This window comes from Meriones unguiculatus, chromosome 18 (genome assembly GCF_030254825.1).
Source record: "Meriones unguiculatus strain TT.TT164.6M chromosome 18, Bangor_MerUng_6.1, whole genome shotgun sequence".
In the NCBI taxonomy this organism is placed as follows: Eukaryota; Metazoa; Chordata; class Mammalia; order Rodentia; family Muridae; genus Meriones; species Meriones unguiculatus.
This window is the reverse complement of record NC_083365.1, coordinates 65,948,226-65,963,425: the sequence shown is the minus strand read 5'-3', so window position 1 is coordinate 65,963,425 and position 15,200 is coordinate 65,948,226.

The following is a 15,200-nucleotide window of genomic DNA, read 5'->3' as shown; positions in this document are numbered from 1 at the left end:
AGTCAGAAGATTCCCAGGACCCAAAATATTTAAATATTTAGTTCAGTTCTGTGTGTGTATGTGTGTGTGTGTGTGTGTGTGTGCGCGCGCGCGCGCGCGCGCGCGCGTGTGCAAGCATACATGTACATGCATGTGGAGGCCAGAGGTCAACCCTGAGTGTTATTTCTTCAGAACCTGTACACCTTTCCTTTAAGGCACAGTCTCTCGCTGGCGTGGCACACACCAATGCTGGTTGGCATCTGCCTACCTCCACTTCCACAGCACCAAAGCGTAAGTACAGTCATTCACCTTCTGGAAACCTGTAAGACCAGGATGCCCATGGCCCAAGGCGCTGGCTTGTGCCCCTGTGTGGTAGTAGGAAGACGTTCTGATGCTATGCATTAGCATTTAACCTGGGTTATCGCCACCCCTTCCCTGGGTTCCTCAGAAGAAAGAAGCAGGGATTACTAAGAACAAGATGGCCTGGACCAGGTGTCAGGTCAGGGATGAAGGGCTCATTCCGTGGAGTGAGCTTTTCTTGCCTTCCCCTGCCATAAGCAGAGATGAGCACCTCATTCCTCACCTTCAGGAGACCCAGCAGTGATCAGCTGGAGCAGATGCTAAGGCTGGGAATGCCCCCAGAGCTTCCTTAGATGCAGAAAGGCAGACATCTGGGCACTACAGCTGCTGACTCCTAACCCATTCCCCCTTCCCAGGGGAGAGGACCAGGGCTTACCCTATAAACTGCCCAAGTAACCCTCCTCTTTGTTGCTTTCCAAGCAGGAAGCCAGAGTGGACTGCCTGCCTGCCTTCTCTCCTTCCTTCCTTCCTTCCTTCCTTCCTTCCTTCCTTCCTTCCTTCCTTCCTTCCTTCCTTCCTTTCCTCTTTCCCTTCTTTCGTCCTTCCCTCCTTCCCTCCTTCTTTCTTTCCTTCCTTCTCTCCTTCTTTCTTTCCTTCCCTCCCTCCTTCCCTCTTTCTTTTCTTCCCTTCCTCCTTCCCTCCTTCTTTCCTTCCACTTTTTTAAAAAATAATTCATTTACTTTTATTTTATGTGCAATAGTGTAAAGATATCAGATCTCTGCAATTACAGACAGTACTGAGCTGCCATGTGGGTGTTGGGAATTGAACCCGGGTCCTTTGGAAGAGCAGACAGTGTTCTTAACCCCTGAGCCATCTCTCTAGCCCTCCTTCTGCTTTTGTGTGTGGATACATGTGTGTATTCACATGTGCATGCATAGAGCAGTAAACAGCCTCCCATGTCATTTCTCAAGTACTGTCCACTTTTGTCTTATCTTGAGACAAATATTCTCACACACAGGGATTCACCAAATTGGCCAAGCTTGGCTGAGTAGCAAGACTAGGGTCCTCTCCTCTCTGCTGAGATTACAGGCCTGGGGTACCATCTGGGACTACGCATGTTCTCCCCGCTTTCATGACGTAGGTTTGTGAACTCAGGCCTTCATGCCTGCAAAGCAAGTGCTTTACTGACTGAGCCATCCCTCTAGCCCAGAGGGCTTATTAAACCAGGTCCAGAGCCCAGAGAAAGAGTCTGAGGCTCAAAAGGTGACACTTTCAACCTCCCCTCCATGCAAGTTCAAATGCCTCAGGCAGTTAACATCTAGCAGACCATGAGTGTACAGATGGGGAAAGCGAAATCAGTGAGAAGCTTGGCTTCCCTGTGCAGAGATCCAGTGTGGCAGACATGGCAGGAGAGAGGCACCCAGCACCACAGAGGTGTGCAGGCCCTGAGTTCCACTAGCAAGAGTGGCCTCCTGTCTTCTTTGTCAGGAAACTAGTGTAGGACCTTCCTGCCCTGAGGACAGGACAGGTGGAGAGCCAGCAGGGAGGCCGGCAGAGGAAGAAAGCCCTCTCCCTACTGTTGATTTGGAATTGAGCCTGAAGTCACCAAATCTAAGTCCCAGTCCTGCTTCAGAAGTCACTGTTATTAAGTGACAGCCATTCTAGTCCTGGGAGCTTCCGCTTCCTCAACCATCAGTCAAATGACATCATCAGCCCTCTCCTGCTTAACTCATGGGTAAGGGTTAGGAGAGGCTGGGAGAAGGCGAGAAGGCCTGTTGTGAGTCTGAGGCGCTGGAGAGTAGATGCCTATTGCAGATGTGACGTGTAGTCTCCTTCCGCTTCGGAGCCCTTCCAGGAGGGCCTGGGTCCAGCTGGCCTCGCTGCTAGCTTTCCCATCAGTCTGAACACAGATGTGCCCTGAAACTGGGCAGACAAATGAGTTAAGGACAGGAAGCACCCATGAGCATCTTTTGTGTTCTCCCAAAAGCCCAAAAAGACACATAAACAGATCAGTAGAACAGGGTGATGGAAAATCCACTCAGCTGCTAGAGTGTGATGGGCCTTTCTAAAACCATTATACTCCCTCTCTCTTTCTCTCTCTCTCTCTCTCTCTCTCTCTCTCTCTCTCTCTCTGTGTGTGTGTGTGTGTAGCAGAAGTCAACCTCAGCTGTCATTCCTCAGGTGCTGTCCACTTAGTTTTTTTGAGACAGAGTCTGTCATGGAGTGAAACCCATAGCCAAAGAACTATGGGTAATCTGCCTGTCTGTCTCCCCAGGCCTGGGATGACACATGCAACCATACTCAGGTTTTTATGAGAGTTTCGGGGGATCCCCATGCTTTCAAAGCAGACATTTTACTGACTGATCCATCAGCCCCATTAGATGCTGCCCTAACACTGTGGCTGGCGTGTGGATTTTCTATGACCTCTATGGCTGGGCTAAGAGTAAAGGAGAGGAAGAGGGACCCTCAGCTTTGCACACAGAGTTGCATCCAGTGATCTGTTGGGTGGTCTACATGCTTGGGGCCATAACACCTCAGTGTGCAGACTGTGGAGTAAAGGCATGTTTCCCCTGCAGGTGACTCTAGCTCATTAGTCACGCTGACATAAAACCAGCCAGCTCGGGATATTTTATCACTGCAACAGAAGGGAAAATAAGACTCTACCTACAGCAGCTCTCCCTGCTGTCGTTTCCCTTTTCTTTTAAAGATTCATTTTTTTGTATCTGTGTTTGGGGGTACGGGGGCGCACACACACGTAGGTGCCGTGGGGGCTGGAAGAAGGTGCTGGTTTCCCCTGGTGCTGGAGTTACAGGCAGTTATGGGTCAGCTGACATGTGACCTGGGAACTCAACTTGTGTCCTCTGGATGAGCAGCAAGCAGTCTTAGCCAGTGAGCTGTCTCTCCAGCATGCTGTTAAGATTTGAACATCAAATATCCCCCATAGTTTGGGTCCCAAAAGCCTATATGTTAGAGGCTTGGTGCTGTAGGAAGTGTCTTAGTCTCCCTTCCTCTGCTTTGATAAAAGATCCTGTCCTGTCTGGTTTCATGCCAGCTTGACACAAGCTAGAGTTGTTTGAGAGGAAGGACCCTCAGTTAGAAACTTTTTCCACAAGATGGGGCTTCTTAATATGTGATTGGTGGGGAGGGCCAGGCTTGCTGTGGGCGGTGTCATCCCTGAGCTGGTGGTCCTGGGTTCTATAAGAAAGCAGGCTGACAGAGGGGTCAAGGACACCATGAGAACACAGGCCACAAACCAATTAAAGGGCTCGCAGCGGCTCGCAGAACCTGACTCAACAAACACAGACCCTGTGTGTGTGTGAGCCAGGTCCTCTACATATCCCTATGATTGGTAGCTCAGTGTTCTTCTGGGGCTCTCAACAATGGGAGGGGGGGGTGTCTCTGACTCTATTGCCTGTGCTTGGGACTCTTTTCCCCAGGTCCAGCCATGATATGAGGGTTTGTGCCTAGTCTTTTTAGGCCATGTTTGGTGGATATCCCTGGAAAGCCTGCTCTTTTTTTAAAATTCTTGTTCCTTTTCTCTTCCTCCTTTTCTTTTTCTTTTTTCTTTTTGAAACAGAGGAGGGGTTGATCTAGGGGAAAGGGGATGGAAGAAGAGACTGGGAGAAGTGAAGGGAGGGGAAACTATGGTTGGGATATAATGTATGAAAGAAGAATAAAAGTTACAAGAAAAGAAAGCAGGCTGAGCAAGCCATGAGAATCAGGCCAGTAAGCAGCTTCCCTTCATGGCCTCTGTACCAGCTCCTGCCTCCAGGATCCTGCTCTGAATTCCTGTCCTGACTACCACACCTGTAATCCTAGCAAATGCAAGTTCAAGGGCAGCATGACCTCTCTGGTAAAAACCTGATTCAGAATGGAAGAATAAGGGAGGGAGGGGGAAAGAAGGAAGTAAAGAAATAAAAAAGAAAGCATGAATGAAAAACAGAAAGAAGGAGGCTGGAGAGCTGAGCAGTGGTTGAGAGCACCAGCTGCTTTTCCACAGGGTCCAGCTTCATTCCCCACCCCCCACACGGCAGCTCTCAACGTCTGCCACTCCAGTTCCAGGGGATCTGACACCCGCACACCAATGCACATAAAGCAGAATCAAGTAGATTAAATATTCTACCTTAATCTATTTTTTATTTAAAATTGTCTTAAAAGGTAAACAAAAAGAAGGACAGAAAGAAAGGCGGGTTGTGATGGAGTTCTCAACATCTTACTGAACACAAAGCTCAAAACCAGAAAAATCAGAAGCTTTCAAGTTCTTGACTTCTGCAACAAACCAACACTTAAAAAAAAACACTATTTCCCCTTTTAAAAATATACACACTGGTCTGTCAGAGGCGGCTCAGTGGGTAGAGCACTCATCAAGTACAAGCAGGAGGACCTGACTTCCAGAAACCCCACAGAGCAAAGACGGACCCCCAGGAGATGGCGGGCGGGCTGGACACACACCGAGGGGCAAACAGGAGAAAGAAACTTGGTCTCTCCTACGGTGGAAGGTGAAATGAGCTGCCTGCTTCATCCTCACTGTCTCTGACCTCTGTCTTTGGCCCTCAGAGAAGAGTAATTGCAGACGTGACTCATGATCCCTTCCGAGGAAAGGGACACACTCTTGGGAGCACCCTAGTGTGCCATCACCGACAAGAACACTGCGTCCACCACCTCTGAGATGGGGAGCCTCGCCTGCCTAGAGCTCACCAGTCAGGCAAGGCTGGCTGGCGGGTGAGCCGCGGGAATCTGCCCATCTCCGCCTCCACAGCACTGGGGTTCTAGGTGCATACCACATACACATTTGATTTGTCCTTGCTTGTGAGGCAACTCCCCAGCCCATACCCTTTTAAACTAATTGATGTTTTAAGGTTTTCTTACACTACTATCCTGTATGTAGAGATAATCCCTCATACACCCTGCCCTTCCTCCTCTCACCCTTTCCCTCTCCCATTAGTTCCCTTTTGTCCCCATAAACATTTTACCCCCTAAACATTTTACTTCTACTATTTGTGTCATTTCAGTGCAAGCATGACTTTTGCGTCTGTATAAAATCTTGGAAGCACAAATGAAAGGAAGCATACAGCATTTGTCTTTCTGTGAGTTTCCATGTCCAGACACACCAGTCTGGGAAGCAGGTCTCACTATCCCATGTTAACCTGTTTTGCATGACTAAAACAAACGCAGTACAGTAGGGAGGGCGTGACTCATTTCTCAGAGCCCGTGAGGGTTGGCTTATTACTTCAGGCCAAAGCCAAGGTAGTGTGACATGCCGGAAGCATGCAGCCCAGCAAAACTGCTCAGGTCACAGCCACAGAGCACGAGAGAGAAAGTGATCAAGATCCCCAGATACCCTTCAAAGCACATCCCCAGCGGCCAGCAGAGCTCCTACAAGGTCCCTCTTTTTCAACGTTCTGTATCTCCAGCACCAGGTTAGGATCCAGTTTTTCAACACCAGAGCTCTGAATCCAAACAGAAGCAATTCCCAGTGTGACAGACAGGCAAAGTGGAGCTCAGACAAACGGCCTTTTTATAGTCCATTTTGCCAGGCAATCAAGATAGAAAGACAAGATGTTGATGGAGGGTAGTTTAGCTGGTCAAATGCTTGCTATGCAAGCATGAGACCCGAGTTGGAATCCCCAAAACCAACCTAAAACAAACTCAGGGCTAGAGAAGGCTCAGTGGCAAAGAACACTGGCTGATCTCGCCAAGGACCGGGGTTGAGCTCACACGGTAACACCCAACACCTGCAACTCCACTCCCAGGGCACCTGTGCCCTTCTCTGTCCTCCGCGTGCACTGCACACACCTAGTTCACACACGTATATGCAGACAAATCGTTCACACATGTAAAACTCAAGTTTATAAATCTTTAAAGAGAAATAAAAGCGGGGCGCAATGGCACACAAGCTGTAACCCCAGCGCTCGGGAAGAGGAGGCAGGGGGATCAGGAGTGCCAAGGTCATCCCCAACTACACATGGAGTTCCAAGCCAGCTTGGGCTGCATGAGACCAAGGAAAGAGGACAAGTAGAAGGGGAGGAAGTAGGGTGAGGGAAAAACAAAGGAAGGAAGCTGAGATGGGGGCCTCAGAAGAGAGGAATAGGGAAAGACAGAGAAGGAAGGAGAGAGGGAGGGAGAAAAAGGAAAGAGGGAGATAGGGAAAAGAAGGAAGGAAGAAAGGGAGGCAAGGGGAGAGAGAGAGGGAGGGTGAAATAAATATGCTAGGTGCTAATGGGCCTGAGGCCTCTGCCCACTCCTTTGGCGTCTGCCCAGCACAGGGGTGAATGCCCCTGCCTGTCAGGCTCCAGTTGTCACACAACACTGGGCCTGCAGCCACCTGTGGAGGGAACAAAGCACCTCATGTGTCAGCTCCTGTGTCAGCATTGCGCCTCTGGCCTGTAGCACTTCCTGGCATTAGCCTTTGGGTGGAAGGCCCAAGAGCAGTGTGGTGGGCTCATTGGCGGCAAGCTCCCCAGCTCTCTCCTCACAAGGCCCAGCTACAGGAGCTCACGGCAAGACTGAGGGGCTGGCTCTCAGCAATGGGGACAGCCGTCAGAGAGGTCCTGGGGGTGTACACAGGGCTTTGAGTCCCAAAGTTGGGATAGGTGGCGGAGGGACAGGACCTTTGCAATGTCTGTACCAGGAACCCCTCTTCCACCTACTAACTCCATGCTATGTCCTGACCTTCCTGTCATAGAACAAGGGAGGACACCAAAGCACAGAAGATATTAGGGCAGCTGCCCAAGGACACAATTCCCTTTCGGGCCAAATGCATCTGCTAGCCCTCGCATTTTTTAATCTATTCAGAGGGTCTCCAAAGGTCATACCTGTCTGCTCCCATCTGGTTCATTGTGCTTTTCTGGCTAGTGTCTGGGAGTGTTTATCCAACAGAAGTGCTATCCAAGGAAGCCAGCAGCCGTACTGAGCCCCAGAGATGTCTCCTGTCCTAGGCTGCTGCCTCCCTGAGGAAGGGAAGTCACGGCATAGGGTTTAGCGGCCTGAAGACAAATAGTGCCAACCTCCTGCTTCCCATGGCTCTAAGGACCCCAACTGTATGGCCTTGCGGCTCTCAGGTATGAAGGAATTAGTGCAAGTGCCACAAGGCAGGCCAAGATGAGAGTCGGGGGACACACTGACCAGCCCTAAACCCCACGCTCCACCTAGATCTTCCACCTTCACCCTAGAGACCAGCTCCTTGGGCCCATTGCCTTGCTCACCACAGGCCTTGTCCTTTCCTCTTCACAGGGCCCAGGCCCGAAACTCAGGGTATAGTGCCAGTAGGATCTATCTTGCTTGTGTTTTCCCATAGGTCGCAGCCCCAGCTTCATCTTCCTCCCATTTCCCTGCATGCCATGTCTCCAGTTCATGGATAAGTAAGCTCTCGTGTGGGCTCAGTACCATTAGGCTCTCCACAAACTCACATCTTCCAGCATTCACAAAAAAATCACACCTGGCTGAATACTTCACTCTCCCATGTCTGTCTTCACATGGAGCTGGGGCCCTCACCCCAGCACTGCTACACTGCAAGATCAGGAGGAGAGGGGGTCTCTATTAGCCCACAAAGCTACTGCCCTAAGGCACTCTAAAGACAACATAGAAAGCAAGCTGTCATTGCCTTCAAGGCCAGCAAGCCTAGAATAGTCCAGTTAGGTCTAGCTCAAACCTTCAGCTCCAACTAGTGTTTCTCTAACTTCAACTTAAGCCATCTGGAGCCTTCACTAAATTAGACACAGACTCAGAGTGTATGGCTGGAACCAAGGTTATACATTTGTAGCAAGAGTTTGAAAATGGTATCTTGGGCCAGCTTGATGACTCAGCAAGTAAGGGTGCTTGCTGCCAGCCTGACGACCTGAGTTCAGTCCCTGGGTCCCACATGGTAAAGGGAAAGAGCTGACTCCTGAAAGTTGTCCTCCAAAACACACACGCGTGCATATGTGTGCGCGCGTGCACACACACACACACACACACACACACACACTAGCAAGTAAAAATGTAAAAATGAATAATTATATCTTATTTCCTCTTCGTGTTCTTTTTCGGTATGTACGCACATGCATATATAGGTCCACAAATGTGCTAGAGTGTATATGTGCCTATATGTGCACATGTGAGGGGGGGCTCAGGAGAGTGTCCCCTTGTTTTCTGAGCAGGGTCTCTCACTGGACTGGGGCTCACTGATTCAGCTAGGAGAGTGTCCCCTTGTTTTCTGAGCAGGGTCTCTCACTGGACTGGGGCTCACTGATTCAGCTAGGCTGGCTGGCCGTCGAGCCTGGTGAACAGGGTCTTACACACTTGCCCTTCCAGCTTGGCTCAGGATAGCATTCACCAAGACCAGCCCTGCCGATGTGATGAGGCTGGGCAGAAGTGGGCAGAAGCAGGCAGGAGGCCGTCCCTCGGAAAGGGGCTCTCCCCAAGTCATTTGTCCCTGTTTACCCTACAGAGAGCCAGGAACTCTCCAAACTTACTGGAAAACTCCTAGGACAGCATTTTACTGGAAGGAAATAAAGACAGGTTGGAATCCTGCCCCTGTGTTTGCCTAAAGACTTAATAACCTAATTCTAAGCTAGACCGTCTAGCCACCTGGCAGAGGCAAACGCGGTACAAAGCACCACACACCGAAGAAGCCGGGGCCTGGCTATTCTGCTCATGGGAAAGCATCTAGAAGGAGAGGCAGAGGGGGAACTGGGACGAGACCTCGCTGCAGAGAATGTGGCAGACAGGGAGGCTGTGTGGCTTTGAGCCGGGGACTGAACTTCTCTGAACCTTTGTTTCCGAATGCTTTCTTTGCTGGCTACTGCAGCCTTAGCACTGGCAGACAGCCTGGCTCTGAGCAAAAAAATGGCTGCTTTAGCAAAAGACCTCATTTGAGAAGGCCGCTGGGGACCCAGGTGTTCCAGATACCCAACGTTCAGAACTGCCGGGAGAAAGTTCTTCCCATACAGCATAACCAATTGGATGACTTGGTTTCCCTGTGGTTAGCTCTTTCAGGTTCCTTGAGGTGCCATGGGTGTGGACTGCAACCTGATGATTGCTGGTTTTTGTTTGTTTGTTTGTTTGTTTTCTTTTGCTTTTGAGACAGGGTCTCATATAATCCAGGCTGTAGCCATGACTTGACCTGGTGATCTGCCCGCTTCCACCTCCCAAGTGCTGGGATTACAGCACGCACCACTGTGCCCGGGACATGGTGCTTATTCTACAAAGCATTCCACTGACTGAGATGCGTGCCTAAAACATAGCCTTGGCCCTGGGGTCTTGAAAAGGTGACTTGGAAGGTGACCTGAAATCAGAGACCTTCTACCTGTACCAAGAAAGCACCAGGGCAGTGTTTTTAACTTGTTTTTTATTTTGAGATTATAGTATAATTACATCATTTCCCCTTTCCTCCCTCTTCTTGCTCTCTTTCAAATTCATGGTCTCTTTTTCATTCATTGTTGTTACATGCATATACATATGTGTGTGTGTATACATATGTATATCCAGATGTGTTCCTAAATACATAAATACAACCTGCTCAGTCTGTATGACATTACTTGTATGTGTGTCTTCAGTGCTGACCATTTGGTCCTGGGTAGTGTTTCCAGGAACAGAGGCTACAGGAAGTGCAGGGGAACGCGGATGTGAGGGGAGACCAGGAGAGATGTGCAGCTGAGCAGGGGGAAGGGGGTCCTGGAGCCTACAGGGCTTTCCCTGCAGGAGAGGCAGCAGCCAGCTGGGAGGTGGCAATGGCCCCCTGCAAAGAAGAGAACTTGGACAAGAGAGGATCCATTTGTCTCTTGTCCCTGCATTAGAGTGATAATCCTCCACTGGCTCAGGAGCCCCATCCCTTCCCCAAGCAGCTGTTAGTCACCTGTGTCCTTCCACACCCCAGAGATATAATCCCTCTCCCAATCTACAGAGCATGTGAAGGGCAGCCTAGGATCACCCACTGATCAGACCCAGCCACAGAGGAAGAAAGGAAGCCTCCCATGAACCCCACCAACCCCCAGGAAGAGATGTGCCTGTTCTCAGAGGGAGGAGTCACTTGAGGTTCACTTTCCATCACATAGAGGCTCAACCCTGAGCCTGGCAGGGGAGAGGACAGGCTGGGGGAAGATGAAGCTCCTGCACTTCTTACTACCAAGAGTGAGGTCCACACCCCAGGATGTTGGCACAGCTTCTCTCAGGGAGCATTATAAACATGCATGTTCGTGACTATATATGTATGCTGAGTCTAAGGGTGTGTGCACATGTGCACATGCCCCGGTTTTCTATTGGGCTGTGAGCTCCTTAATGGTGTGGGCTGTGAGTTAGGTGATGGATAGGATAGGTAGGTAGGTAGGTAGGTAACAGATCATGATCTATAGAAAAATAGAAACTATAGATAGATGGATGAATGAGATGAGTAGATAGATAGATAGATAGATAGATAGATAGACAGATAGACAGATAGACAGACAGATGAAGGGGTCATCAAGCAAGGGATCTATATGTCCCACTGTCTCTAACTCCCCAGCACTGGAATTATAAGCAGGCACAATTTGTCCAGCTTTTTACATTTATACATGCACACACCATCTTAAAAAGCAACTCATCCTGTCTTAAGTTGCAGATTCTGTGTGGGGCTGCAAGCAACCTACAGGTCTCAGGGTGGACATACCTTATAGGGTAAGTGGGAAATTCTAATTCCAGGCTTTCGAAAGAGGCTTCTTCAAACCCCGGGTCTGCTGCGGTCCTCATGTCCCCATACCTAGTGCGCCTGTCTAGGTAATGATCCCCAGTACACGTGTAAAAAGCTGAGCACTGCAGTGTGTGTCCACAACCCCAAGGCCAGAAGGGTGGAGACAGGCAGATCTTTGGGGCTCTGTCTGGCCAGCTAACGTCGGGATGAGCCAACTCCAGGCCACTGAGAGACACTGCCTCAAAAACTAAGATAGCAGGACTGAAGAAAACACTCTGGGGAGCCCTGAGGGCCAGGAGGGGGACCTTCACACACAGAAGCTGGCCCAGAAAGTCAGGAAACACAGGACAGTGACAAAGCTAATAGAGGAGCCAAGAAGCTTCCCATACCGGGGGCACTGGGCACTGTGGCTGCAGCGATGGGGGCAGGCTGAGTCTGTGCTCTTTTGTGCTGTGAACCCGTGGGCTGTGCTCTGCACCTCCTTGGGATAGGGTCTTGAGGGCTCATGTTGCCCAGAGCAGAATGGTCAGGCAGATCAACTCTAGAGGTGAGCTGGGGCTGGATCCCACCCAGACACTGGAGCAGCCCTTTGCCCTCCTGGGTCTCAGCACCTTTGGTCAGTGGAGAAGCAGGTGAGGAGGTCTCAATTGTCTGCTCTCAGTGACTTGCACCTTCCCTAGGGAGCAGAGAGGTTCCAAGGTGAAGCTGTTTGAGGTTAAAGGACCGTGGGGAGGCTGAGGAGTAAAGTGCTCACTTGCAAGCATGAGGACCTGAATTTAATCCCTTCCATCTCCCCCCACCTCCCCAGTGTGGAAAAGCCAGACCGAGCAGGGAATGCCTGTAGTCCCGAAGCTGGAAGAAGCAGAGACTGTCCTGGGGCCTGCTGCAGTCCAGCAAGTGCAGGGTACAAGCTAGTGTACCCAAATTGGAGCACACGGGGGACCCTGAATTAGAAAAGGAAATAAGGAAAGAAACTGAAGAAGATAACTGATAACCGAGGAACCCTCAAACACACACACAAACAACAACAAAAACTGTAACGATGGAGGGTATAAAGAGTATCTTACAGAGAGCCACAAGCAAGCAAACATGTGCCTGAGCCCTCCCCCCCACACACACACAGTAAACACATGCCTCCCTGGCCTGACACTGACTATATTTGAACAGAGAGCCTATATTAAAACCCTATATTCAGGGTTTTAAGGAGGCCTTGGGGCTGATGAAGTGGTGCAGCAGGTGAAGGTACTTGCTACCAAGCCTGATGACCTAAGTTCAATCCCAGAGCCCACCAAAAGTGGAAGGAGAGCACTAGCTCTCCTGGGATTACAGGTGAGCAGATGAGAAGCCAGGTGAACCTCTTTTGAATCCTGACTTAACTTGTAAACAAAAAACAACTCATGCTATAAGAAACTGAAAATTCGAACTTACGAGTTATTTGCTACTGAAGAAATTAATGTTTTAAAACGTCATACATGAGGTCCAGCAAGGTGGCTTGGTCAGTGAAGGTACCTGCCATCAAGGCAGATGACTGGAATCTCATGACCAGAAGCCATGTGGCAGAAGCAGAGAGCCATGCCCAGCACAGTTCCCTCCCCTGTACAATTGAGCACAAACATGACAATTGCTTAGATGTTATGCCTGGTTGTAAAAGGGTTAACTAGTTTGATTATGATTTCCAGACCTCCTCCCTGTCCGCTCCTGCTCACCCTAGGTCCTCACACTGGATTCTTTTTAGCTCTCTTGTGCTTACTTGTCTCTGCATCTCTAACACAGCCAACACTCTTTGTTTTATCTCTGCTTCCTAGGTCCTGGGCGAAAGTAACAAACACATTTTCCAGTGTGTTTGTTACTTTTATATTGCTGTGACCCAAATACCGAACAGGAGAAACAGAGAGGAAAGTGTGGTTTTTGGCTCATGGTTTCAGCCCACGAGAGCAGGGAAGACAGGCAGAGGGGCCTGGCTTGTGGCGGTAGGAGGTGAGGCAAGCTGGTTCGCACAGTAGGAGGCAGAGAGAATGTGCACAGGACCGGGGTCAGAACAGCCTTCAATAGCCAGTTCCCAGAGACCCAGATCCACCAGCCAGGCCCCACCTCCCAGAGAGCCGGCAAAAGACAAGCTCAAAACCTGAGCCTGTGAAGGAAGCTTCAGGTTCAAGCCCTAACTTCAGCTCTTAGGGGGGTTCCTACTCAGCTCTGCCACTGACAGTCCCCCAGTAACCACTCATTCTTCCTCAAACTCTATGCAAAGATTTGTGGTAATTGGGTGCATCGGGTTCAGTGTTGCTGGCGTTGTAACTGTTCCCTCACTATGTGGTAACTGTATCATTTTCCCTTCTGTGGACATTCTCACCCCCCAGGAGGTAATAATTGCCTCATTTCCCCCATCCCCCATTGTTAATTCAATCCAATGGTCCATTGGTCTGTCTCTGCACTTTTACCCTTTCTGTCAAGTGAGCTACCAATTCCATCAATGTGGCCAAGTGCCTTCTAGAACCTTCTGACACACCAGCCTGGAGTCTGCCCTTTTTGCTGGGCCCACAGCCACAGCCTGTTTTCTCTCTTGTCTGCAACCCTGAAGCATCCCTCAGTCTCTGTCCTGGTCTAGATTTTGTGTATCGATCCACTCCCCTTGTTTGTGTGGAGCCTTTCCTCAAGTCCCTTTCCAAGAAAAGGTGTTTGAGGGTTAGCCTCGAGATCTTGCATGTTAGAAAAGTTGACCGATGCCCAAGGCTGGCTATAGAGCTCTTGGCTGGTACAGTACACGCCGCCTCTACAATGGTCCCCGTGAGACATCCATTCTGGGACTCATGTCCTTGCACAACACTCTCCCTCCCTGTTGCGTTGTGACTAATAGGATGTGGCAGGAGGGGTGGAATGTTACTTCTAAGATTAGATTATAAGAGACTGTCATGGGTTCTTTTGATGCTGTAAATTCCTCTCTCTGGGGGAAGCCACGTCATGAACAGCCCCATGCCTGGAACCTGGACCGTCCTGCTAACAACTGCATCAGCGAGCTAAGAAACAAGTTCACCAGCCCCAGGAAGATGGCTCTGTCGGTGGAGTCTTCCCGAGCAAGAACAGGGACCTGAGTTTAACCCCAAGAGCACATAAGAAAAAGGCCTCTTGTGGTGGTCCATGTTTATAATTCTGATCCATACAGCTTGCTGAGGAATGACCCTTGAGTTGAGCTCTGGCCTCCATGGTGTGTGTACACATGTGTACACCATACACGTATGTATGGTCTCGGTTGCCACCTTCAGAGAGGCCCTGAACCAGAACAGTCAGACCAAACCACACCTGACTACTGACCCTCAGAAGCTGTGAGAAAATGCATGCTTTTTTAAGCCTTTTGGTTTCTGAACAATTCATTGTGAGGCACAAGTAGATGGTCAATGTAGTTGGAGATTTTTTCCTTTGATGTGTGTGTGTGTATATATGTGTGTGTGTTTTCATGTGTTTTTATGTTTGTGTGCATGCATATATGTGTATGCATTCATGCATGTGTGTGTGTGTTCAGTACAAATGTACATGGAAGCCAGAGACTAATGCCAGCTGTCTTTCTCAGTTGCTCTCCATCTTGTTTTGTGAGAAAGTCTCTTCAGTGAACCTGCGATTCACCCAATTCAACTAAGCTGGCTGGCCAGTGAGCTCCAGGGATCCTCCTGTCCCACTTCCCCAGGCCTGGGGTGACAGCCACATGCTGCTGTGCCCAGCTTTTTATGTGGGTGCTGGGACTCCAACTCAGGCTGCTGTGACAGGCACCTTACCTACTGAGCCATCTCCCCAGCCTTCTTGCAATTTTGAAATTGGTCTGCTGACACCCAGCTTCCGAGGGCTGCTGCTGTGAAATCCAAGACAAGTGTGAGTCCTAAATTGTCTGTGCATGAACGCTTCACCCCTCCCCCACTCTGCTCCCATAAGCCTCTGCGCATCCTCTGCTCCAAAGTGTGGAAGTGACCCAGTGGTTTGTCCATTGCTCTGGGCCCTGGAGGCCATTTTGATTGGGAAGTCATGCCTTTAATTCTAAGGAATTCCCGTGTACAAACTCATGCACACCTCTCTCCCCTGCCCTCCACATTCTCTGTCCTCGCTCCTGGAAAGTCTCCAGATTCATACTTCGGATCCACTACACTATCCCTTAGTTTCTCAGTCTTTTTGGTTTTCTACTTCTGTGAGTTTTACTCTGCTCTTGGTAACTTCTTTGTTTCAATTTTTAAATTTATTTCTTTAATCCCTGGATGGCCTTCAACTCACTATGTAGACTGGGGACTGGTCT